At 39.9% G+C, this 24,679-nt stretch overlaps 1 protein-coding gene and 1 non-coding gene across 2 annotated transcripts in view; both read right to left on the bottom strand.

The window, feature by feature from the left end:
- LOC133979436 (uncharacterized) overlaps positions 1-24,679 on the bottom strand; it is a 1,726,912-nt gene that overhangs the window by 910,563 nt on the left and 791,670 nt on the right. The window lies entirely within an intron of this gene.
- Positions 23,157-23,262, bottom strand: LOC133979848 (U6 spliceosomal RNA). Its single transcript, XR_009925129.1, has one exon. It is a non-coding gene; the product is annotated as a U6 spliceosomal RNA (small nuclear RNA).

Here is a 24,679-nt window from a genome sequence, read left to right on the forward strand (position 1 = left end):
GCCGGGTTGATGAGGCGGTATCGACTCGCCGGGGTACCCCCTCCAGAGGTCATCTATGTGGACCGCGACTGCTGTAAAAGAGACGGCAGCTGCCTTGTTTCAGGTGTGAAAGAGAGACTGTAAATTCTAATGCTCCCAATGACAGTTAACATGTGATATGAATGATTTAACATATTATTATATTTCTGGATCACAGGAGTGGGGACAGCTTGTGGTTCGCCTCGACATCTGGCACCTGATGAGACGCTTCTCAACAGGTGCCACCACTCAGAGCCACGAGCTGTACCCTACCTTCATGAGGCAGCTGTCTCACTGCATCTTCGAGGTGGACCCCGGAGATGCCAGCCGTCTCACAGAGACTAAGCGGTCCCAGCTGGAGGGGAGGCACGGGATGGTCCAGGGAGGAGTGGCGGCTCCACTGTCGTCGCAGGACACGTGGGGCCGAGGAGATCTGGGTGCGTCAGCCGGATGACCTGACTGGGCTGCTGGGGTAATTATTGTTTTTTTAAATTGTTTTTCAATAAAAGTGAAAAAAGACAAATTACGTGTTGTTCTTATTCTTTTTGCTTATTGCTATTGATGCTCCATTATGTTCACCAGTAAGTCTGCAGCTAACTGAGTATTATATCATGTGAAATGACCACAACCTCTTAACACGGGATCACGTGTTTAACACGGAAACAAAACCAGAGTAAAGTCAATTAGGATCATTTCTCGTGATGGACACATGAAATCCCTGGTTCAACATCATCATGCAGTAGGTGGTGGTTAATATTGTTTACTAATCTACAAACTTTGTATAAACCAAACGGATGAGAGTGACGGTACAACCCAAAACTGGGAGACAAGTCAAATCAACGTCTGGGGTGAAGGAATAGACCAGCAGGAGAGAAACCAAACGGATGAGAGCGAGGGTACAACCCTAAACTGGGCGACGTTTCCTCAGGTAGTGGACAACGAGTTGAATGAACAACTGTCAGACGTTCCTCATCCAGGACCTGCTGGACACCTTCGGCAGCCCGGCAGGACACGACAGCCTGGGCATCCCGTTGCTCGACGCTTTCCGCATCCAGGACCCACCGGGCGAGCAGGCTGAACAAGGGGCTCCACATCTTTGGAGTCCTTCCACCTCCACCTCAACCGGTTCATCCCAGGTATCTGAATTGTGTGCGCCATGGCTTGTGATAAAATTTATTCTGTGTTCTCATAGAAATGAAAATTGACTTTTTAATGTAAAACCTCCTTCCTCAGGAACAAGAGCAAGTGCTAAGTACTTTCAAGCGTTCCTGGTCGATGGACTGGTGAGGTGGAATGAAGAGGCCGCGATGATTTCCTCTAGTAAACATCTGCTGTACATTAATGCACACTAACACTCTCGCTCAGCTGCCTTCTCAGAGAGCACTCGGGCCCTGCAAGTTGGCCGAGCACCAGTCGCCTGGTGGAGGCCATCTGCAGCCAGCTCTGCCGTCTCCATCCCGCGGCCACGCGGTTCGCCAGGACGAGGGACCACGTGGCCGTCAGAGAGGCAGTGCTGGCCAGCCCGAGGCTGATGGCTCAGACAGAGATTCAGCTCTTTGAGCTGAATCAGCGGACGCTGTCTCAGTGGTAAGAGTGTAACATGAAGCTGCACTGTGATTTATCTTTTGATGAAAGCTGAAGAGTCTAAAAACAGTCTGTGTTTGTCTTCCAGGTTCTCTGGTCGCATGAAGGAGAGGGGAGTGGCTGTGCTGCTGCAGGGAACTGGCGTCGTCCCTGCAGTAGCAGTTGCCCAACAGCCTCTCCCTGCAGCAAAAGGGCTGTCCTCTGTACCGGTGGGACGAGGACAGCTCTTCTCCTTCATCATCCCTGAGGAGCCAGGGCCCTCCTGCAGAGGTCTGCCTCCTCCTCCTCCTCCTCAACTCCTCCACTGCTCCCAGGTAGCCTCCCCCCACCTGCCCCTCAGTCTCCTCCTCTTCCAGCAGTGCCAAGAACCACAGCCCACAGGAAGAGGAAGGCGGCTGCCTGGGGGCAAAACCCGGCGGCCAGTGGCACAGTACGCCTGCAGCAAGTGTGTCCAGCCTAAGAGACTGACCACAGGCCACACTCGCCTGGCTGGGGTGGCGTACTGTGCGGCCGTCGGGGGAAAGACTGTGGAGGAGTGGAAAGAGGAAATGAGGAAAAAAACGGACAAAGAGGAGGGGGAATAATTTCTTTTTTATTTTTTTTAATTTTTTTTATCAATCCACTACTTAATAATAATAAAAGAGTTAAATAGACAAATTACGTGTTGTTCTTATTATTCTTGCTTATTGCTATTGATGCTCCATTATGTTCACCAGTAAGTCTGCAGCTAACTGAGTATTATATCATGTGAAATGACCACAACCTCTTAACACGGGATTACGTGTTTAACACGGAAACAAAACCAGAGTAAAGTCAACTAGGATCATTTCTCGTGATGGACACATGAAATCCCTGGTTCAACATCATCATGCAGTAGGTGGTGGTTAATATTGTTTACTAATCTACAAATCTTTATTTAATCATGTTCCAGTTTCATTTCACTGAATTTATTAAAGTGCATTAAACATGATTTTTCTCATTTAGATGTGAGGTAAATAATAAAAGCTCAATAGTTTGATATTATTACACATCAACATTGTGTTTAACATGTATATGTGGTTAACTGTACCATCATATTTTATATATAAACTATTATTATGTTAATGAATGAGTAGAGTCTGTCGTTAGCACAACACAGTCACACTTCTTACAGCTCAGTCTCTCAACAGTTTCATAGTCACGGAATTTTTTCTACTGCTGTTTCGTGTCAAACTTTCAACAGGAGGAACATTTGGTGACTGCAGCACGAGTTTCTGTCAGTCAGGATCACAGCTCTACAATAAGCTGCATTATTGGATTTCATTTAACTTTCATTTTGAAACTATAACTGCTGCACAACTTTATTTAATAAGGAGATTTGATCCTTGGTGAGTATTTATCAGTCCTGTGGACAAACTGGATAACCTGCTGCCTTTAAGTCTTTTCTTTGCTGACCGTTTTATTTTCATCCTCAAACACAAAAACATGAATGATGGATGAATGTTACGGGCATTGGCTAGAATTATTTCAACTTGGACTGAACTTTTTTTTGGGGGACGATAGCAGAAGATCATGATGTTTAAATATCTAAAATAATGTTTCTAATAATTGACTGAATGCCTACAAGTCACTAAATGTGCTGAGCAGTTGTTTCTCTCTGTGCTGAGATAAAGGTTGAACACATATCAAACATGTTTATTCTTTGACTTCTCAGTATGAGAGTTGTCTTTTCTTTGTCTTCTACACTAGTCCTGTGTTGCTTTTACATTTTTGATTGTTCAGCTTTTTCAGCAACTGTTGTTCTTTTAAAATGTGTTTAAATTTGACTTGACTCCTATTAACATGTAGATCAGGATACAGAACCAACATGTTTCATTGAGGTGTATCTACACTGAGAGCAGAGGTACTTCATCATGAAGTGAGTTCAGAGCAGAATCTGAGACCTTCACTGCTGCTCAGGTGGATCTGACTGAGGTTCACACAGCTGCTCCCAATCTGCTGATTTAAGCTACTAAACACACCTGCTGCTGAATATCCAGATCCAACCTCTCTGCATTTCACTGCTGTATAGGACACGCCCCATTTTCAAACGGGGAAAAAAATAAACGTTTTTAACGGTACTTGTTCCTCGTCTGTGTGAAGATAAGTTGGTTTTTCTATTTTTCTATATTTTTTGTATGGATTTATTTATTTACTTTTTTTGGTTTCGTTTATTTCGAACATGTAAATAAAAAAGAGAAAAAAACTATCAGACAAAATGAAAAGGCATGCACCAGTCACACACAAATGAAGGAATGAAAGATTTTAAACATAATTATAGTATTCATGACACATATAATGACATGTAATGGCCATGATGATAACAACATAAACCACAATAATAAAACAATAATTTAAACACTTTCACAGTTATTGTGGTCATTAATTTGTATGGTTTGATAAAGGGAATGAAACATTAAGCTCATAACAGTTAAAGATGGTTGGTAGTGTGAGTCTGAAAGCTTATTCAGAAATAAAAACCATTTTATTAGTTGAATTATTTCAGGAATATTTGTTTATTGGAATAAAATCAGTCCACAAACACTGATCCTCCTCCATGTTCCTGGAGAGAGAAACAACAGTCCAACCTGTTTGCTGTCTTCTAAACCTTTTTATACCCCGTCACCTTCTGTCTGCAGCCAATCACAGAGCTCGCTTTAATCAGTGCCACTTTGACCCAGGTGGCATCAATCTCAGTGAATTAAAGGAAAGCTGTGTGAGCAGAAAGAATAAAGACAAGTTCACAGCTCATATAAGTGTTGATGAGATGAGGGAGAGGAACGTGTACCTTCCTCTCAACAAACATACCAACACTGAAAGAAATGACATCATGGAAATGGAGAAAGGAGGCTCCACGATAAACACGGGTTTCATTAATTTCATTCAGACAATGAAATGATTCACCTAGTAGATGGACCAACACTTCCATCCTCTTAACATGGGACGCTGTGGTGGTGACACGTAATCTGTAAATGTTACGTGTTAGTACCACGGGAACAATGTAAAGTCAGTTAGGATCCTCTTTCATGGTGGACACACGAATTCCCTGCTTCTAAAAGGCCTGAAGGATTTTAAAGTTTCCCCATATAATCCTTTATGATTCCCAAACATTTCTAAAGATCCTATAAGAATTATAGATGAAAATGTTTTGTTTCTTTTGGTATTTGCATCCTTTTGGAAATCAGTCTTTTCTCTGTTGGTTCAAACTAAATCCCTCCAGGATTCCTATGAAGTAAAAAGTAAAAACCAAACTTTCAGTGATAAAAATTAAAGATTTGAACAACTAGTAATACTAGTGTGTGTGTGTGTTTATAAAACGTAAAACAGTGGTCTCGAACCCTGCTCCTGGAGAGCTATTGCCCTGCATGTTTTAGGTATCTCCTCACTCTAACACACCTGATTCTAATAATCAACTCGTTATCAAGCCCTTTGACGAGCCTCAGCTGCTTGATAACGAGTTAGAGTGAGGAGATACCTAAAACATGCAGGGCAGTAGCTCTCCAGGAGCAGGGATGGAGACCACTGACGTAAAGGGAAAAATCCATCTGTAATAATTAAACCTCTTTACACCAAAATATTAATTGTATCACACACAACTTAGACCATGTATACACGTACCGTTTTCAATATTAACATCATTTACATCTACATGAACCTGTATAAACACACTGCATGAAGCCTAAACAAAGGTCACACACCTGACGTTGATGCATATTCTGTCGCATACTGTGATGTTCGGGAACCTAAGGCCCTGTTTGCACGACAACTCTTGCGGGTAAAAAAGACGGTGACGGCGTTTCTGAGGCTTAAAAACGCAAAAAAGTGAAACCAGCCTCCAGAGTGGAAATCTTAAAAACGCTCCACCGTCTCGTTCCCGTCTAAAAGGGTAAAAACACAAAAGGCGGACTTAAATGCATCAGGGTTTCTGCTGCGGTCTGAAGCTGTAACCTAGGTAACAGACGCTAGCTGTAACCTAGGTAACAGACGCTCTTCCATGTGACGTCACGTACCTGATCCCTGTCTGCTGCAGCGGGGCCGACAATGACAGAGGAGGGGAGAAGTGGAGTCCGTGTTCGCTTCTCTAAGCCATGTTTTGGTTTTAGTTTTCCATTTGGTGCCACTAGGGAGAGAAGTAGAGGGAAGGTTCTGGCCTGCATACAACATTGAATTCCACAAACTTTTGCGTCACCGTATGCACGCAGCTTTCCCCCAAAAGATCGTTTCCGTGTAAACAGCCTAAAACTCAGTTTTCTCCTGTTCACGCAGACGCGAAAACAGAGTTTCCCCAAATCTCCTCTTTGGCCAGAGTGTTCAGAAATAATCGTTTTCAGTTACCTAAAACGTGTTTTCGTGTGGATGAAAGGCAGAAATGCATGAAAATATCTGTTTGTCCAGATACTGGCTACATGTGTACGATGCCTTAATGTTCTTTAGACAACAAGAAAATCTTATTTAATGCAAATTAAGTGAAATGATTATTTGAAATAACAAAATAAACATTTCTACTATAAAACAATATTAAACACTGCGTGACGGTGTTGAACCAGGGAAGTTGTGTGTCCACCACAACAAAGGATCCTCAGTGACTTTACATTGGTTTAGTTTTCGTGGTACAGACACGTAACATTTACACTTTACGTGCCAACACGTTATCCCGCGTTAACAGGTTGAGGCCATTTCACGTGTTTCTGTGAGATCAGTTTGTTTTATTCTTGACTCTTTTGAACTGATCAGTTTACATAATCTGATGAGTTTGATTAGCAAAAAATATTAATTTTTATTTTATTATTAATGAATTATTGGCTCTGCTATATTAGCTATTGTCAATCCTTCTTATTTTAAACATGCTACTATTCAGCAGATATTAAACAAACCTAACTTAGATCCTGCTTTTCCTAAAATCATCTAAACTCCCAACAGAAGTCATCTCAAGGCACTTTACACTTAGAGCAGCTGGCCAATGAACGTCCACGACTCAGGTCCCGTGGGTTGGATCTGCAGCAGCCAATCAGAGGCTCCGTTTGTTTCACCTTGTCGCTACCCGATGTGAGTCACACATGCGCTGTAGTGTCCGCCATTGTCGGCCATCTTGGACAGCTACTTAAGGCAACACCACTTGGACAAACTACTGTTATATGTTGGATAGATGTATTTCATACACGTTTCAGCAGTTGGATGCGAGTCTGCACAAAGTATAGAAACTATAGAAGTTCAACACAAGTTTGTGCATCTGTATGTAACCGGGGAAGTATTAATACACAAACACATTTCCGCACATGCGCGTTGTCTTTTTTTTTTTCAAACTTTATTTAAATCTTTAAGACAAAATACAAAACAAACAATTGTATCAACCTTGAAAGTACAGTATATATATATATATATCACATAAAAAACACAATCGGACCAAAAATGCAAATTATATAAAAACTAACATATAAAGTAAATAAATAATACATCAAAAAAATTAAACAAATGAATAAAATAGATAGCAGGAGCAATATTTTATCCGGCAGTATGTTCTACAATATCTTTTAGTAGGCTGGATGTCTTGAAAGCTTTTTTGTTTTTAGGTACTTTACGTACAGAATCATAAATCTTAAGATCCACATGAAACTAAATTTCATTTGGGATAAACTGAAGAAAAAAAGACATTACTTTCTGTAATGGTGACCAAGACTCTCTGAGACTCCCAAATTAATAAAGATATTTGAGTCCAAAAATTAGAAGAATGTGGACATCCATAACTATAATTATTATAATTATAAATGATAAAAAGTCTCCACCTCTTCTTTGCAGAAGGAACATAAAGGTGACACATCAGGTCTAAACTTGCAGGGATAGTATCAATGCAGAGTTTAATATGAACTTCTTTAACTTTATTGGGGACAAAAAATGTGTTAAATTCAGTCCAGACATTCCTACTGATGTTAGGAAACATCACTGCAACGATGAAAGGAGTTGGGATATTGACTATGAAGAGAAGTAAAAACACTCCTAATATGAGCATTTAAACGTATTCAGAGTTTAATTGTCCTTTTTCCGCCTTCGTCTAATTTATCTTTATTTCATCGTTCTTCTGACGTCACTGCTATGCTAACGGTAGTTTAGCCTGTAATGGCTGCGCTGCGCAGTTTAATTAATTATATAACAACACGATTAATTATTCATTGTGTTAAATATCCTCCAGAAGCTCTTTAAAGCTTAACGTGAAGTTACCGACTAATGGCGTCGAGACATTAACGTCCAATGCGCACAAGTGACGCTTGCAGAATTTGATGTGTAACTTTTTTGTAACCTGACACTTCAGAGTTTTATCTGTACAAGTTGTTGTCGCTATGGATCCCACTCTGTTTGAGCAGATACTCTCTTTCAAAAAGGATGGAACTTTCCCGCTTAGTATTTCAATAACCCACCAAAGTAATTTTCACCGAAAGGCAGAGCTGTGAAGTGCAAGGTGAGTTTAATGTACCCTTTACGCTGGGCATCATAAATAGTCCAGTTTAAATACACCTGTTTGTATTTGACCCACCAATTACAGCAGAGTCCCTACGGATACTAAACAGTCTTAAAATGTCTTAAAATATATAAAAAGGTGCACACGCTCAAATGGTTTTAAAACTAGGTACCTCCGCCTGATTTTGGATTCTGATCAACATTTTTTTTTTTTTAATGTTTAATTTTATTGTACATACTTTTTTAATTGAATGAAGTTTAGATTAAAACATAAGGCAGCGTGTTGCTGCCACGCCAGGAAAAAAATGGATCAGTATCATGTTATAACGTGAAACTATCACGCTGGGACGGTAGAGGAGGAGGTGGTGGGTGGGATGAGTTTGTGTTCCTCCGTGAAAGCAACCAAGTGATCAGTATTTATTTTTGGCTGTCCAGAAGATCGACACTTTTGCCTTGTATGGCCAACATGTTGTAGGGTCCATGGTCAGTGGGATCCAGTTTACCCGCTTCCCTCTGCTGGCTCCTCACATTCTTCCTCAGAACCTTCATCCCCACCTTTAAGTGAGGAGTAGGTTTTTTTCCTTTTGATTATTTTGGAGGTTTATTGTTTTGGATTGCACTCTGAAGTGCATCATCATGAGGACGCCCTCTGTAACCTCCTCAACAGACAGGTTGTCCTCTACACTGCTATCCACCTATACAAAAATTCAAAATTAAATTAAAGCACTAATACACAAAGTGTTTAGATGGTTTATTCTATATACAAAGTGCAACTCACCCTGTACTCATCAGGTATTTGGGAGGGGTACCTCGCCTCTCTACCAAACATTAAATAAAACGGTGAGTATTTGGTCATTTGGCACTTAGTTCTCAGGCCAAACGTGACTGCATCCAAATACATGTCCCAATTTTCGGGCCTTTCCCGGAACCAATTTGGACAGTGCCCTAGAAAAAAAGAAAAATAATAGAGCACTTCTCAATACATTTTTAAGTCTTTTATATGTTTGTTTTTTTAATATGAAGTTCAAAATGATTTCTACATGTTAAAATAGACATACCTCTGGATGGTCCCATTCATTCTCTCCACCAGCCCAGTGGTCTGCGGATGGTAGGATGAACAAAGGCTTCTTTTAATCCCCAACATGTTGCAGACCTTTTGATTCATCTGTATTAATAAAGACAGTGAATGGAAAAAATGCATAGATGGAATAAGATGTGACTATGATATCCGAACATTTATTTTAGAGTTAAATAAGCCATTTCCAAAATTATGTTTGCAATAGATGTTCGTTATGTATATTTATTTCATGTCAGTAGTTCTTCATACATACTTCGTTAACAAACGGCCTTGATCAGTTAATATCCGCTTGGGACATTCGAACTGGTAAAAAAACTTGATGCATTGGGTCACTTCCTCTGTGGTTTAGTTTTTTATGGCGTGTGCCTGGGGCCACTCTGTCAGATAGCCAATCAGTACGCAGATGTACTGATTGCCTGTTGTGCTTGTTTTTAGTTTTCCAATTAGGTCCATCCCAACAAGTTCCAATGGTGTGCTGACCTATAACAAAGACAAGATAACTCATTAAATGTGTTTCATATTTCCTGTGAAATTACTGTTAATTATTCATTTTTGTCTAAAAGGAAAAGATGAAACAAAAACAAGTGTTTTTAAATTCTTTCTTTCTTACCTTTATTGGTGTGTATTCCTCCTGCTTGGTTACAACGCTGCTGACCTGGCATGCAGTACACTGCTTCACCTGATAACAACAACCAATGAACAAAGTATTACAATGTTCTCAATCTGTGTGATTTATAATGCCATAAAAACACGTTTTCATTTTACATCATGTAAATGTTTAGAGTGTATAGCATTAACAGACACTTATAAAATAAAGGGAATGTTTTGTGATTGGAAACATTGGTTCATACTGACCCACTGATTTATGTCCTCTGACATGACAGGCCAGTAAAATCTTCTAGAAATGGCGTTTCGGGTCTTCTTCTGCCCACAGTGTGCACCTATGCTGCTGGCATGAAAGTCCACTAACACTTCGTTAGCCTCCTCTTGCCCACATAGCACTTCTGCCTTAAGGGACTGAGGCGGGCCTTTGTACCTCAAGTAGTACAACTGGCCATCTGTAATGAGTCAAATAAATCTGAGTTGTAAACCATTAATGTTTTAATGAAAGTGATAATATTGGAATCAGTTTCACTGTAAAATTGATAGAAATTGTATATTTTTTTACGGCAGCGTATTGCTGCCACGCCAGGAAAAAAAAAAGGAAACGTGATTTTTATAACAGTTTCTGTACTACACTACAAGGAATGGTGCGCTGTGATTGGTTGAGCAGATGTATCGCATTTTGCAGGGAAATGAGAGAAAGAATTTTTGAAAATGGGGCGTGTCCTATACAGCAGTGAAATGCAGAGAGGTTGGATCTGGATATTCAGCAGCAGGTGTGTTTAGTAGCTTAGATCAGCAGATTGGGAGCAGCTGTGTGAACCTCAGTCAGATCCACCTGAGCAGCAGTGAAGGTCTCAGATTCTGCTCTGAACTCACTTCATGATGAAGTACCTCTGCTCTCAGTGTAGATACACCTCAATGAAACATGTTGGTTCTGTATCCTGATCTACATGTTAATGATACCCCTTTCACACCAAAGCAGTTCCAGTGCTGGTGCTGAGAACCAGTTTGCTTTCCCACTGCTCGGTGGTTAGGGAGCCACGTCATTACGTCACCGTATACGTCATTTACTTCACTGCTTTCCCGTAAAGACTCACGCCAACTTCGAAGCAACAATAATACAAAGAAGAAGCAACAACAACGATGGCAGACTAGCGTTTGTACAGCTGTTGCAGATGCAACGTGTTTGTGCTGCTCGACAGGATTGAGATGGTTGTTAGCCTTTGTTGTAAGCTAACGTTAGCCGGCAGAGCACAGCTAACTCACAACGCAAATGTGTCTGATCAGTCAAATGTTCAAGAGATAATTCACTCATCTATTCACCAAGCAGTCTTGTCTGTTGTGGTTGGTCTCAATACCCACCCCCCCCCCCCCCCCCCCCCCCGTGAAATCGCGAACGTTTCGGTTTCACGTTTCACCAGACCCTCCCGAAAGTACCACAGGGCAAAGGCCGCTGCCCTTTCAGGTTAGCTGCCTTCCTCACCTGCATCCACAAACTCCTCAGCAAGCACCTGTTTGATAAATGTATTCACTTTTATATATATTAACTTCACTCGCAGCTTTAAATGTTTAGGGTGAAAATGTTATGGGTAGGCTCCGGTCTGCTAAAGATTTATAAACAGTCATAACAACTCAGAGGAGTTCGCAAATAAAGATATAAATTGTACATTTAGTGATGAGCTCTGCTGAATATTTTTCCATCAGAAAACTTGAAATAGCCTGAAAGTCAAAATAAACATCAGAATAATCCAAATTTTAATAAAGAAGTGAATATTTAATCTTTTCACAGGACTGTACATAGGATTACATAAGTTTGCATTTAGCATTTAGTTGTCTGTGAATGAATAAATGATGGAATGAACAGTGTAGATAAATAAATTCATACATAGTCGTGTAAAAACAAATTACAAACAAACTATTGCAGGTATTGGCAAAGATCGTGTATCTTGAGTGGCAAAGTATTATGCACTCAACGCTACAGCCAGACCAGAACTCAGGGGCGGTGCTCGTAAGGTGGCAGAAAATGAGGCAAAGAAGCAGCTCGTGATGGATCACATCAAAACATTTACATGTAGGGCTAGCCATTATGGAAGAAGGGGAGCACCTGGCAGGAAATACCTACCCAGTGACCTCAGCGTGAAAAGAATGCACGAGCTATTCGACCAGCAAGATCATGATGCAGAGCAAGGATGCTGGAAGTGAGGAATGATGCACTGGGATTCAAGGCTGTGTACAGCAGCGAATACTGCTACCACTCTGTACTGAAGAGAGGAAAGAAGCCAAGTCAGCTTCCCAATGAAAGCACAGTCAGAGAAGCAAAAGAGAAGGATGTGTTCAACTTGCTCTCTCAAATAGGTGTGAGTGACCATGTGCGTGCCTCCTATGATGATGCACCCTCTCAGTCATGAAGAGTAGCTGCTCACTGTGCCAGCTTTTTCTTAATGATAAGTTGAATGTTTTTACACAGTTCTATTTTGCACAAATCACTTCTCAATCTTCTTTACAGTTCTTTTTTAACAATTCTGCACAGAAATATTGTTATATTATTCAATGTATTTATAGTATGCACAAGACAATGAATTAACTGTCTTAAATATGATTGTAATTTTCTGTAGTCCCTACAAGAGGTATTGTCATGTGCAAATCATTTTTAGGCCTACAAGATGTTGTAATATTGATGCACTAATATGTGAATCTTTCTTGTTTACAGTGTTCTTAATATGACAAAGTAACATTGTTTTTGTTACTACAATGTGCAGCACTAGTCAACTTAATGAATGTAACATGGCAAAGATGAATGCACTTTTGGTAGTTGCAAGTAAGAGGAATGTGATTTTGGAATTTCTGTGGTCTAATGTATTGTTGTTCATGATGGAATTTTGCACTTTTGTAATGTAATGTTTTATTGTTGTAATGAATGTAAAGCATTAACAAGATGACAAGTTGAATACGTTTTGGGATCGATGACTGATTGATGTATTTTTGGCCCAGTGCCCATATATAAGATTATTATTGACCAAGTTCAGATGTTGTCATATGTAGATCAACTTACTTTGTTGTGTATTTTGCACAGTTTCAATATGAAAAGTAACTTTTATATTGATGAAATTGATTTATCGCATTTTGGGGGGAAATAATCACTTTTTAAAATAAATCTTTGAAAATCAAAATCTGGATTTGAATGTGTAATGTTATTACAACCTCAAGATGCTATGTGAAAGTTTGGAACAGATAATAGGGGTTTTCATCATGCCACTTTCTTGTTAAAGAAAACACATTTTTACTCAGATTGATCAAAATGGATTTATAGCGTTTTGGAACCAAACTCCTCAAATATATATAATAGACTTTCTACTGGAGCAGATTTTCACATTAATTGGACATTTTCTTATTTTCTCCAATTAGCTGCTGTACAGTCTGTTGTTATTATTCTAGTTTGAAACTCATTTTAATCTTTTTAAATTAATTTAAATTAATATTTCAGTCAATCTAGTCCAACCAAGAGATGTCATTTTAGTCTTTTTTGTCACTCATCTCACAAGATTTATGTTATAATTTCTCCTAAATATCAATTAATTTCTAAACAAATGATGTAATTATAAATATTAATGTCCAGGTTTGTCATATTTCATCTCTGTAGCAGCTGAGTTGTGTTCAGTGACTGAGTCTAGTAGCTGGTGACTGCAGTCTGATTATTTGTTGGTAATTGGCATACATAGGATATAAATAAGACAATAATATTAATATATATGAGCTGAACTTAGTAAAAAGCAAGCTACAAATAAGCATATGTTGTTCTTAGTTGTGTTTATTTGCTTTCTAAACATTGATTTCAGTGTTAATTTAGTCAGTAACAGAAGTCATCTCAAGGCACTTTACACATAGAGCAGTTGGCCAATGAACGTCTATGACTCAGGTCCCGTGGGGTTGGATCTGCAGCAGCCAATCAGGAGGCTCTGTTTGTCTCCCTTCTAGAACTCTCTCTCCGTGCGGCAGCCAATAGGAGAGCAGGATCAACCTCACCTGTCTACCGTCAGTACTCTGTCTACCGTGTGACCGACAGCAGCGAGTCAGTAAGTCACATATTAACTTTAATTAACTTGGATTGAAACGGATTAATAATGTGGATGTTAATGTTTAAACATATTCAGAGTTTAATTGTCCTTTCCACCGTCGTCTCATTTCTCCTTATTTCATCGTTCCTCTGACGTCACTGCTATGCTAACGGTAGTTTAGCCTCTAATGGCGGCGCTGCACTACGCAGTTTAATTATTCTTATTTATTTTTTTATTTTTTTAAGTTTAATTAATTATACAACAACATGATATAATTATTCATTGTGTTAAATATCCTCCAGAAGCATTTTAAAGCTCCGGTGTGTTTGTAACTGCTCCGTTTCAGGAGCTCCGTTAACGTGAAGTTACCGACTAATGGCGTCGAGACATTAACGGCAGGACAGGCTCAGAACACCAACAGTTACTTATTGTGTAAACTCCGTTACGGTAAAATATTAAATATGATGTAATTATAAATATTAATGCCAAGGTTTGTCATATTTCATCTCTGTAGCAGCTGAGTTGTGTTCAGTGACTGAGTCTAGTAGCTGGTGACTGCAGTCTGATTATTTGTTGGTAATTGGCATACATAAGATATAAATAAGAAAATAATATTAATATATATGAGCTGAACTTAGTAAAAAGCAAGCTACAAATAAGTATATGTTGTTCTTAGTTGTGTTTATTTGCTTTCTAAACATTGATTTCAGTGTTAATTTAGTCAGTAACAGAAGTCATCTCAAGGCACTTTACACATAGAGCAGTTGGCCAATGAACGTCCAAGACTCAGGTCCCGTGGGTTGGATCTGCAGCAGCCAATCAGGAGGCTCCGTTTGTCTCCCTTCTAGAACTTTCTCCGTGCGGCAGCCAATAGGAGAGCAGGATCAGCCTCACCTGTCTACCGTCAGTACTCTGTCTACCGTGTGACCGACAGCAGCGAGTCAGTAAGTCACATATTAACTTTAATTAACTTGGATTGAAACGGATTAATAATGTGGATGTTAATGTTTAAACATATTCAGAGTTTAATTGTCCTTTCCACCGTCGTCTCATTTCCCCTTATTTCATCGTTCCTTTGACGTCACTGCTATGCTAACGGTAGTTTAGCCTGTAATGGCGGCGCTGCACTACGCAGTTTAACTAATTATACAACAACATGATATAATTATTCATTGTGTTAAATATCCTCCAGAAGCTCTTTAAAGCTCCGGTGTGTTTGTAACTGCTCCGTTTCAGGAGCTCCGTTAACGTGAAGTTACCGACTAATGGCGTCGAGACATTAACGGCAGGACAGGCTCAGAACACCAACAGTTACTTATTGTGTAAACTCCGTTACGGTAAATTATTAAAACCTTTAATGTCCCGTAATAATCCAGACCAGATATCAGTAAGTGTTTGTAGGTTAATAAATATATATGATAGACTTTCTACAGGAGCAGATTTTCACATTAATTGGACATTTTCTTATTTTCCCCAATTAGCTGCTGTTCAGTCTGTTGTTATTATTCTAGTTTGAAACTCATTTTAATCTTTTTAAATTAATTTAAATTCATATTTCAGTCAATCTAGTCCAAACAAGAGATGTCATTTTAGTCTTTTTTTTCACTCATCTCACAAGATTTATGTTATAATTTCTCCTAAATATCAATTAATTTCTAAACAAATGATGTAATTATAAATATTAATGTCCACATTTGTCATATTTCATCTCTGTAGCAGCTGAGTTGTGTTCAGTGACTGAGTCTAGTAGCTGGTGACTGCAGTCTGATTATTTGTTGGTAATTGGCATACATAAGATATAAATAAGAAAATAATATTAATATATATGAGCTGAACTTAGTAAAAAGCAAGCTACAAATAAGTATATGTTGTTCTTAGTTGTGTTTATTTGCTTTCTAAACATTGATTTCAGTGTTAATTTAGTCAGTAACAGAAGTCATCTCAAGGCACTTTACACATAGAGCAGTTGGCCAATGAACGTCCAAGACTCAGGTCCCGTGGGTTGGATCTGCAGCAGCCAATCAGGAGGCTCCGTTTGTCTCCCTTCTAGAACTTTCTCCGTGCGGCAGCCAATAGGAGAGCAGGATCAGCCTCACCTGTCTACCGTCAGTACTCTGTCTACCGTGTGACCGACAGCAGCGAGTCAGTAAGTCACATATTAACTTTAATTAACTTGGATTGAAACGGATTAATAATGTGGATGTTAATGTTTAAATATATTCACAGTTCAATTGTCCTTTCCACCGTCGTCTCATTTCTCCTTATTTCATCGTTCCTCTGACGTCACTGCTATGCTAACGGTAGTTTAGCCTCTAATGGCGGCGCTGCACTACGCAGTTTAATTATTCTTATTTATTTATTTATTTTTTTAAGTTTAATTAATTATACAACAACATGATATAATTATTCATTGTGTTAAATATCCTCCAGAAGCTCTTTAAAGCTCCGGTGTGTTTGTAACTGCTCCGTTTCAGGAGCTCCGTTAACGTGAAGTTACCGACTAATGGCGTCGAGACATTAACGGCAGGACAGGCTCAGAACACCAACAGTTACTTATTGTGTAAACTCCGTTACGGTAAATTATTAAAACCTTTAATGTCCCGTAATAATCCAGACCAGATATCAGTAAGTGTTTGTAGGTTAATAAATATATATGATAGACTTTCTACAGGAGCAGATTTTCACATTAATTGGACATTTTCTTATTTTCCCCAATTAGCTGCTGTACAGTCTGTTGTTATTATTCTAGTTTGAAACTCATTTTAATCTTTTTAAATTAATTTAAATTCATATTTCAGTCAATCTAGTCCAAACAAGAGATGTCATTTTAGTCTTTTTTTTCACTCATCTCACAAGATTTATGTTATAATTTCTCCTAAATATCAATTAATTTCTAAACAAATGATGTAATTATAAATATTAATGTCCACATTTGTCATATTTCATCTCTGTAGCAGCTGAGTTGTGTTCAGTGACTGAGTCTAGTAGCTGGTGACTGCAGTCTGATTATTTGTTGGTAATTGGCATACATAAGATATAAATAAGAAAATAATATTAATATATATGAGCTGAACTTAGTAAAAAGCAAGCTACAAATAAGTATATGTTGTTCTTAGTTGTGTTTATTTGCTTTCTAAACATTGATTTCAGTGTTAATTTAGTCAGTAACAAAGTCTTCTCAAGGCACTTTACACATAGAGCAGTTGGCCAATGAACGTCTATGACTCAGGTCCCGTGGGTTGGATCTGCAGCAGCCAATCAGGAGGCTCCGTTTGTCTCCCTTCTAGAACTCTCTCTCCGTGCGGCAGCCAATAGGAGAGCAGGATCAGCCTCACCTGTCTACCGTCAGTACTCTGTCTACCGTGTGACCGACAGCAGCGAGTCAGTAAGTCACATATTAACTTTAATTAACTTGGATTGAAACGGATTAATAATGTGGATGTTAATGTTTAAACATATTCAGAGTTTAATTGTCCTTTCCACCGTCGTCTCATTTCCCCTTATTTCATCGTTCCTTTGACGTCACTGCTATGCTAACGGTAGTTTAGCCTGTAATGGCGGCGCTGCACTACGCAGTTTAACTAATTATACAACAACATGATATAATTATTCATTGTGTTAAATATCCTCCAGAAGCTCTTTAAAGCTCCGGTGTGTTTGTAACTGCTCCGTTTCAGGAGCTCCGTTAACGTGAAGTTACCGACTAATGGCGTCGAGACATTAACGGCAGGACAGGCTCAGAACACCAACAGTTACTTATTGTGTAAACTCCGTTACAGTAAATTATTAAAACCTTTAATGTCCCGTAATAATCCAGACCCGATATCAGTAAGTGTTTGTAGGTTAATAAATATATATGATAGACTTTCTACAGGAGCAGATTTTCACATTAATTGGGCATTTTCTTATTTTCCCCAATTAGCTGCTGTACAGTCTGTTGTTACTATTCTAGTTTGAAACTCATTTTAATCTTTTTAAATTAATAGATAAGTAAATCTAGTCCAAACAAGAGATGTCATTTTAGTCTTTTTTGTCACTCATCTCACAAGATTTATGTTATAATTTCTCCTAAATATCAATTAATTTCTAAACAAATGACTTAATTATAAATATTAATGTCCACGTTTGTCATATTTCATCTGTGTAGCAGCTGAGTTGTGTTCAGTGACTGAGTCTAGTAGCTGGTGACTGCAGTCTGATTATTTGTTGGTAATTGGCATACATAAGATATAAATAAGAAAATAATATTAATATATATGAGCTGAACTTAGTAAAAAGCAAGCTACAAATAATCATATGTTGTTCTTAGTTGTGTTTATTTGCTTTCTAAACATTGATTTCTGTGTTAATTGCTGGTTTTTATTATGGCAGCGTCGTCTACTCAGCTCTGATTATTGTTGGATTTAACACCACTTCAGATGTATCATTGTGCGTAGGTTATACAATGCGTGTGTGAATCTAGGCTTATGGTTTGTGGTTATGAGAAAGAAGCGATGCATCAATACTCTGGTGTTTTTTATGGCAGCGCCGTCTGCTGTGATTATTCTGGATTTGTCCCACAAACTTAACTTAAAATTTAACATTGTTTAATTTAAATAAACTAACATGTTGTAAGTGATTCTGATTAAACAATATACAACGATTAACTTCTGTTTATGTAGACAATGCGTTTGGTGTGTGTGTGTATGTGAGAGTCTGTCTGTATTATTGTAAATTGGTAGGATTTGTGTGTGTGTGTTTATTAGAAAGAAGCAATACAGCACACATGTTTTTGTAACTGATTAACTATAGTTTCTGTATATCTGGCAAACTAAGCTGTGTGTGTGGTCTTTTTTTTTGATGCAGTCATAAAAACAATTACAGCAGCTGGGTTAGTTTAGTAATTAATAGTTAATGTAGTTAATTAACCTCTTAAGCATCAGCCTCTTTTTTTAGGTTTCTGCTCTAAAATGATGAATATATTATCTCTGCATCTACAAGGTCTATTTGAATAATTTTGGTGTCATAATAAAGGGAACACTTGTATAAGTATAAATGACAGATTTCATTTCTGCCTAAAAACAAAAAATCACACTTTTTCAATGAATATCTCTTTAAAATGATGAAGATGAATCTAAAATTCTAAATCAAAGTATAGCACGATGTGTGATAATTATCTCTGCCACGTTTGATCCTTATAAAGTGAAGCAGAGTAAAGTTAGAGGTTTTAGAACAGACTATTTAGGCATGTACTGAACTATATATTTCACTTTTATGTCATTATTGGTGATCATCACGTACATTTTAAACAGTTTGAGTTTTTTGAGATTTTTCTATTTTTTGAAAAATCAACCAAACCTGTGTACATAAAAAAAACAACTATTGTCACAAACTGGCTCAACATATGAGACAAGTCAGGATTATAAGTGACAAATGAAAATGTTTTATTGTAACTTGAATTCTGTCAGAGTCATCTCTTGTGTAGTAGATAGTCATGCATGTGGTGGAGTAGCTGCTGAGCCTTCAGCAAACTCCTACAGCACCACCAGTTAGTGTAGAGCTGTACATTGTGTGATGTGAGTCCATGTTGTTCTAAATGTTGTAACTTTTGTCTCCAGCTACAGGAAGGAGGTCCAGACTCTGAGGAGCTTCACCTCCCTGAGGAGCAGCAGCAGTCCTCTCTCTCTCTCTCTCTCTCTCTCTCTCTCTCTCTCTCTCTCACATCTCTCGTTTAATGATGTTTATGAGCTTTTTAAACTGTTAATGAATTAATGTGTGATATTAATGATTGAACTTGTTCACTCTACTCTCAATGTATCTCTATCTCTTCTCTTTTCTCTCTTCTTTTTCTTTCTCTCCTCCCTTTCTACGTTATGTTTTCCTTCCTTTGTATTTTATTATTCACTAACTGTTGTAACTCTGGTTTGTTCTTGATGATTTTAGTGTTTAACCTCTGAGCGGCTCTTTGTGTGTTTCACTAGTTCTTCTGCAAATATGAGAACATGTTTTTGTTAGTTTAAAAGAGGAGGACTAGAAATGTCCTCCTCCCTGAGCTACTACCTTATCGTGGTGGAGGGGTTTGCGTGTCCCAATGACCCACTCTCTTCCACTCTGGAGTAGCCACGGGTGAAAGGCGCCGGGCTTTGTGCCTGTATGTTGGAGTTTACCCCGGTGGACGAGAGGGTAGCCTCCCTCCGCCTTCGCGACGGGGGACGGATCCTGACTGTTGTTTGTGCCTATGGTCCAAACAGCAGTTCAGAGTAGCCACCCTTTTTGGACTCCTTAGAGGGGGTGCTGGAGAGTGCTCCCTCTGGGGATTCCCTCGCCCTGCTGGGGGACTTCATCGCTCACGTTGGCAGCAACAGTGTGATTTGGAGGAACACCCCCCCAATCTGAACCCGAGCGGTGTTCTCTTATTGGACTTCTGTGCTCGTCACAGATTGTCCATAACGAACACCATGTTCAAGCATAAGGGTGTCCGCATGTGCGCTTGGCACTAGGACACCTTAGGCTGCAGTTCGATGAATGACTTTGTAGTCGTGTTGTCGGACTTGCGGCCGCATGTCTTGGACACTCGGGCAAAGAGAGGGGCGGAGCTGTCAACTGATCACCACCTGGTGGTGAGTTGGTTCCGATGGTGGGGGAGGATGCCGGTCAGACCTGGCAGACCCAAACGCATTGTGAGGGTCTGCTGGGAACGTCTGGCAGTCTCCTGTCAGAGAGACCTTCAACTCCCACCTCCGGGAGAACTTTGAACATGTGCCGGGGGCGGTGAGGGACATTGAGTCCGAGTCGGCCATGTTCTGTGCCTCCATTGTCGGGGAGGCCGACTGGTCTTTTGGCCGCAAGGTGGTCGGTGCCTGTCGTGGCGGCAATACCCGAACCCGCTGGTGGACACCGGCCTCTCTCTCCCTCTCTCTCTCATATTAATGCAGGTGTTTCTTTCTCCTCCACGTGGCTTCAGAAAGAAGAAGTCAGTGATGATGGTTTTACTGGGACAGGGTTCAGTTTAGTTCCTCCTTATGTCCCCCCCCCCCTCCCTCCTTTTTTTTATTTACTTTTTGCATTGGATGGTTAATATTTTGTTGGTTATTTCTTCTCTTTCTCTCCTTTCTTTCTACGTTCTTATGTTTTCCTTCCTTTGTATTTTATTATTCACTAACTGTTGTAACTCTGGTTTGTTCTTGATGATTTTAGTGTTTAACCTCTGAGCGGCTCTTTGTGTGATTCACTAGTTCTTCTGCAAATATGAGAACATGTTTTTGTTAGTTTAAAAGAGGAGGACTAGAAATGTCCTCCTCCCTGAGCTACTACCTTATCGTGGTGGAGGGGTTTGCGTGTCCCAATGACCCACTCTCTTCCACTCTGGAGTTGCCACGGATGAAAGGCGCCGGGCAGGGGTGGCAATACTTATTGCCCCCCGGCTTTGTGCCTGTATGTTGGAGTTTACCCCGGTGGACGAGAGGGTAGCCTCCCTCCGCCTTCGGGTGGGGGGACGGATCCTGACTGTTGTTTGTGCCTATGGTGCAAACAGCAGTTCAGAGTATCCACCCTTTTTGGACTCCTTAGAGGGGGTGCTGAAGAGTGCTCCCTCTGGGGATTCCCTCGCCCTGCTGGGGGACTTCAACGCTCACGTTGGCAGCAACAGTGACACCCGGAAGGGTGTGATTGGGAGGAACGGCCCCCCCGATCTGAACCCAGGCGGTGTTCTGTTCTCGTCATAGATTGTCCATAACGAACACCATGTTCAAGCATAAGGGTGTCCATATGTGCACTTGGCACCAGGACACACTAGGCCGCAGTTCGATGAATGACTTTGTAGTCGTGTCGTATTGCGGCCGCATGTCTTGGACACTCGGGCAAAGAGAGGGGCGGAGCTGTCAACTGATCACCACCTGGTGGTGAGTTGGTTCCGATGGTGGGGGAGGATGCCGGTCAGACCTGGCAGACCCAAACGCATTGTGAGGGTCTGCTGGGAACGTCTGGCAGAGTCTCCTGTCAGAGAGACCTTCAACTCCCACCTCCGGGAGAACTTTGAACATGTGCCGGGGGGGTCGAGGGACATTGAGTCCGAGTCGGCCATGTTCTGTGCCTCCATTGTCAAGGCGGCCGCCTGGTCTTTTGGCCGCAAGGTGGTCGGTGCCTGTTGTGGCGACAATACCCGAACCCGCTGGTGGACACCGGCCTCTCTCTCTCTCTCATATTAATGCAGGTGTTTCTTTCTCCTCCACGTGGCTTCAGAAAGAAGAAGTCAGTGATTGATGGTTTTACTGGGACAGGGTTCAGTTTAGTTCCTCCTTATGCCCCCCCTCCCCTTTTTTTATTTTTTGCATTGGATGGTTAATATTTTGTTGGTTATCTCTCCTCTTTCGCTCTTCTCTTTTCTCTCCTTTCTTTCTACGTTATGTTTTCCTTCCTTTGTATTTTACTAGTTCTTCTGCAAATATGTGAAAATGTTTTTGTTAGTTTAAAAGAGGAGGACTAGAAATGTCCTCCATATGCCCCCCCCCCCCCCCCCTTTTTATTTTTAGTATTAGATGGTTAATATTTTGTTGGTTCTTTCCTATTTCTCGCTCTTCTTTAACATGTTTGTATTTTATTATTTTAAGATGTTTGTATTTTATTGTTTGTATTTTATTATTTTGACATGTTTGTATTTTATCTTTTTTATTTTATTATTTTAACATGTTTGTATTTTATCGTATGTATTTTATTATTTTGACATGTTTGTATTTTATTATTTGTATTTTATTATTTTAACACGTTTGTATTTTATCATTTGTATTTTATTATTTTAACACGTTTGTAGTATATAAGTGAATAAAGAATAAAAGTTTTCCGGATTCTGACGCTCCAGCAGCGTCCCTGAACGCCTCCTACAGAGCGGCCGGACAGCGCCTCCCAGCGGCGGATTGGAGCAGCTGCAGCTGTTTCCACCATCAAGTTTAATGATGTTAATGAGCTTTTTAAGCTGTTAATGTGTGATGTTAATTATGCAGATTTAAGTTGAATGACTTTCATTGTACATGTAATAAAAGACTTTAGTCGTGGTGCAGTTTTTATTTGTCTCCACAGCTCATCAGACACGTCTGGGCCTGGAGATGAAGAAAGTTTGTTTCTGATGCAATACATCTGTTTTACTGCTTCTCACGATTAGAAAGTTTTCTATCAACACAAACGGTAACGTGTATTGGTTGTGTTATTAAATATTGTATTTATATATGACTAATGAAATATGAATGATGATGCTGTGATGGGTGAGAACTGCACTGCACTTCTCTACCGCATCCACCAGATGTCGCCCTTTCCAGGTTTGTAAATTCTACAAGTGAGAAATTTTTTTAAAAATAAGTGAGAATCAGTGAGAAAATGAGGAACGCTTCACGAATTTGCGTGTCATCCTTGCGCAGGGGCCATGCTAATCTTCTCTGTATCGTTCCAATTTTAGTATATGTGCTACCGAAGTAACACGAATACAGAGAGGATCCGGTCCGTTTCTTATACGGGCACCGGGCCGCGCTCCTGTCACTGACGGTGTTGCGTTCAGGGACCCCAGCTTTGGGTTAAATACGGCGTTTTGACCGCAAGATTGCGAGTAGAATACAAGTACAGGAGTAAGACAGTGTGTGCTCATGTTCCAGTAAGGGGTTAATATAAAACAATAAATCAGGTGTAGTTTAAATGCTCGTGTTGCCGATTCAGTGAGCAGCCAGATGCATTATGGGTAAGTTACGTGCCGTGACGTTGCTGGCCATCGTCCAATCAACTTCGTCACCAGTCCGTGACGTCACATGCGTATTTTACCCATGATGCCTCTGGCTGCTCATTGAATCGGCAACTCGAGCATCTAAACTACACCTGATTTATTGTTTTATATTAACCCCTTACCGGAACATGAGCACACACTGGCTTACTCCTGGGGGATTTTGCTCCTGCGTGATGTGGAGCTGAGAAAGCCGGTTCGATTCCCGGCCGCAGCAAGGATGAAACCAAGCGTGATGTACTCTTTACTCTTGCCAAAATAATGACTAATGAATTATTTTGGTTATTATTTTGAATTATATTGGTATTATTCAGGCTGATATAGGGTGGATTAATGTAATGTAGTTTTTGCTGCTGAACTAAGTCTTGTTGTATTTCTTTCTCAGAGCAATGACAATAAAGTATCCATCTATCTATCTTCATTTGTCCCTACCTCCATTAGAATAATAAATAAGACTGTAAACAGTGTGAGGTGCATTATTGTCTGCTATGATTGGTTGTAATCCCCTTGCTGTTACCTTGTATGGAAGTTTGTGGGAATGTGCAATATGTGTATATTGAGGCAATGGGTATCATTACATCAGTTATTATTATGCAAATGTGCAACTTAACTTTTACTTTCTTTGTTCTTTTTAACTATGGCGGCAGCTGTCCAAGACAAATTTCCCTTCAGGGACAATAAAGTATATATTGATTGATTGATCTTATTTGTGACCCTTTTTTTTAATAAAAATCACTGTATAATACTCAGTTAGCTGCAGACTTACTGGTGAACATAATGGAGCATCAATAGCAATAAGCAAGAAGAATAAGAACAACACGTAATTTGTTTATTTAACTCTTTTATTATTATAATTTACAAAAAATAAAAAACAATTTAAAAAATAAATTATTCCCCCTCCTCTTTGTCCATTTTTTTCCTCCTCATTTCCTCTTTCCACTCCTCCACAGTCTTTCCCCCGACGGCCGCACAGTACGCCACCCCAGCCAGGCGAGTGTGGCCTGTGGTCAGTCTTTTAGGCTGGCTACACTTGCTGCAGGCGTACTGTGCCACTGGCCGCCGGGTTTTGCCCCCAGGCAGCAGGCCCTGGTCCCCACCAGCGGCAGCCGCCGCCTTCCTCTTCCT

Source organism: Scomber scombrus, chromosome 4 (assembly GCF_963691925.1).
Source record: "Scomber scombrus chromosome 4, fScoSco1.1, whole genome shotgun sequence".
NCBI classification, from domain to species: domain Eukaryota; kingdom Metazoa; phylum Chordata; class Actinopteri; order Scombriformes; family Scombridae; genus Scomber; species Scomber scombrus.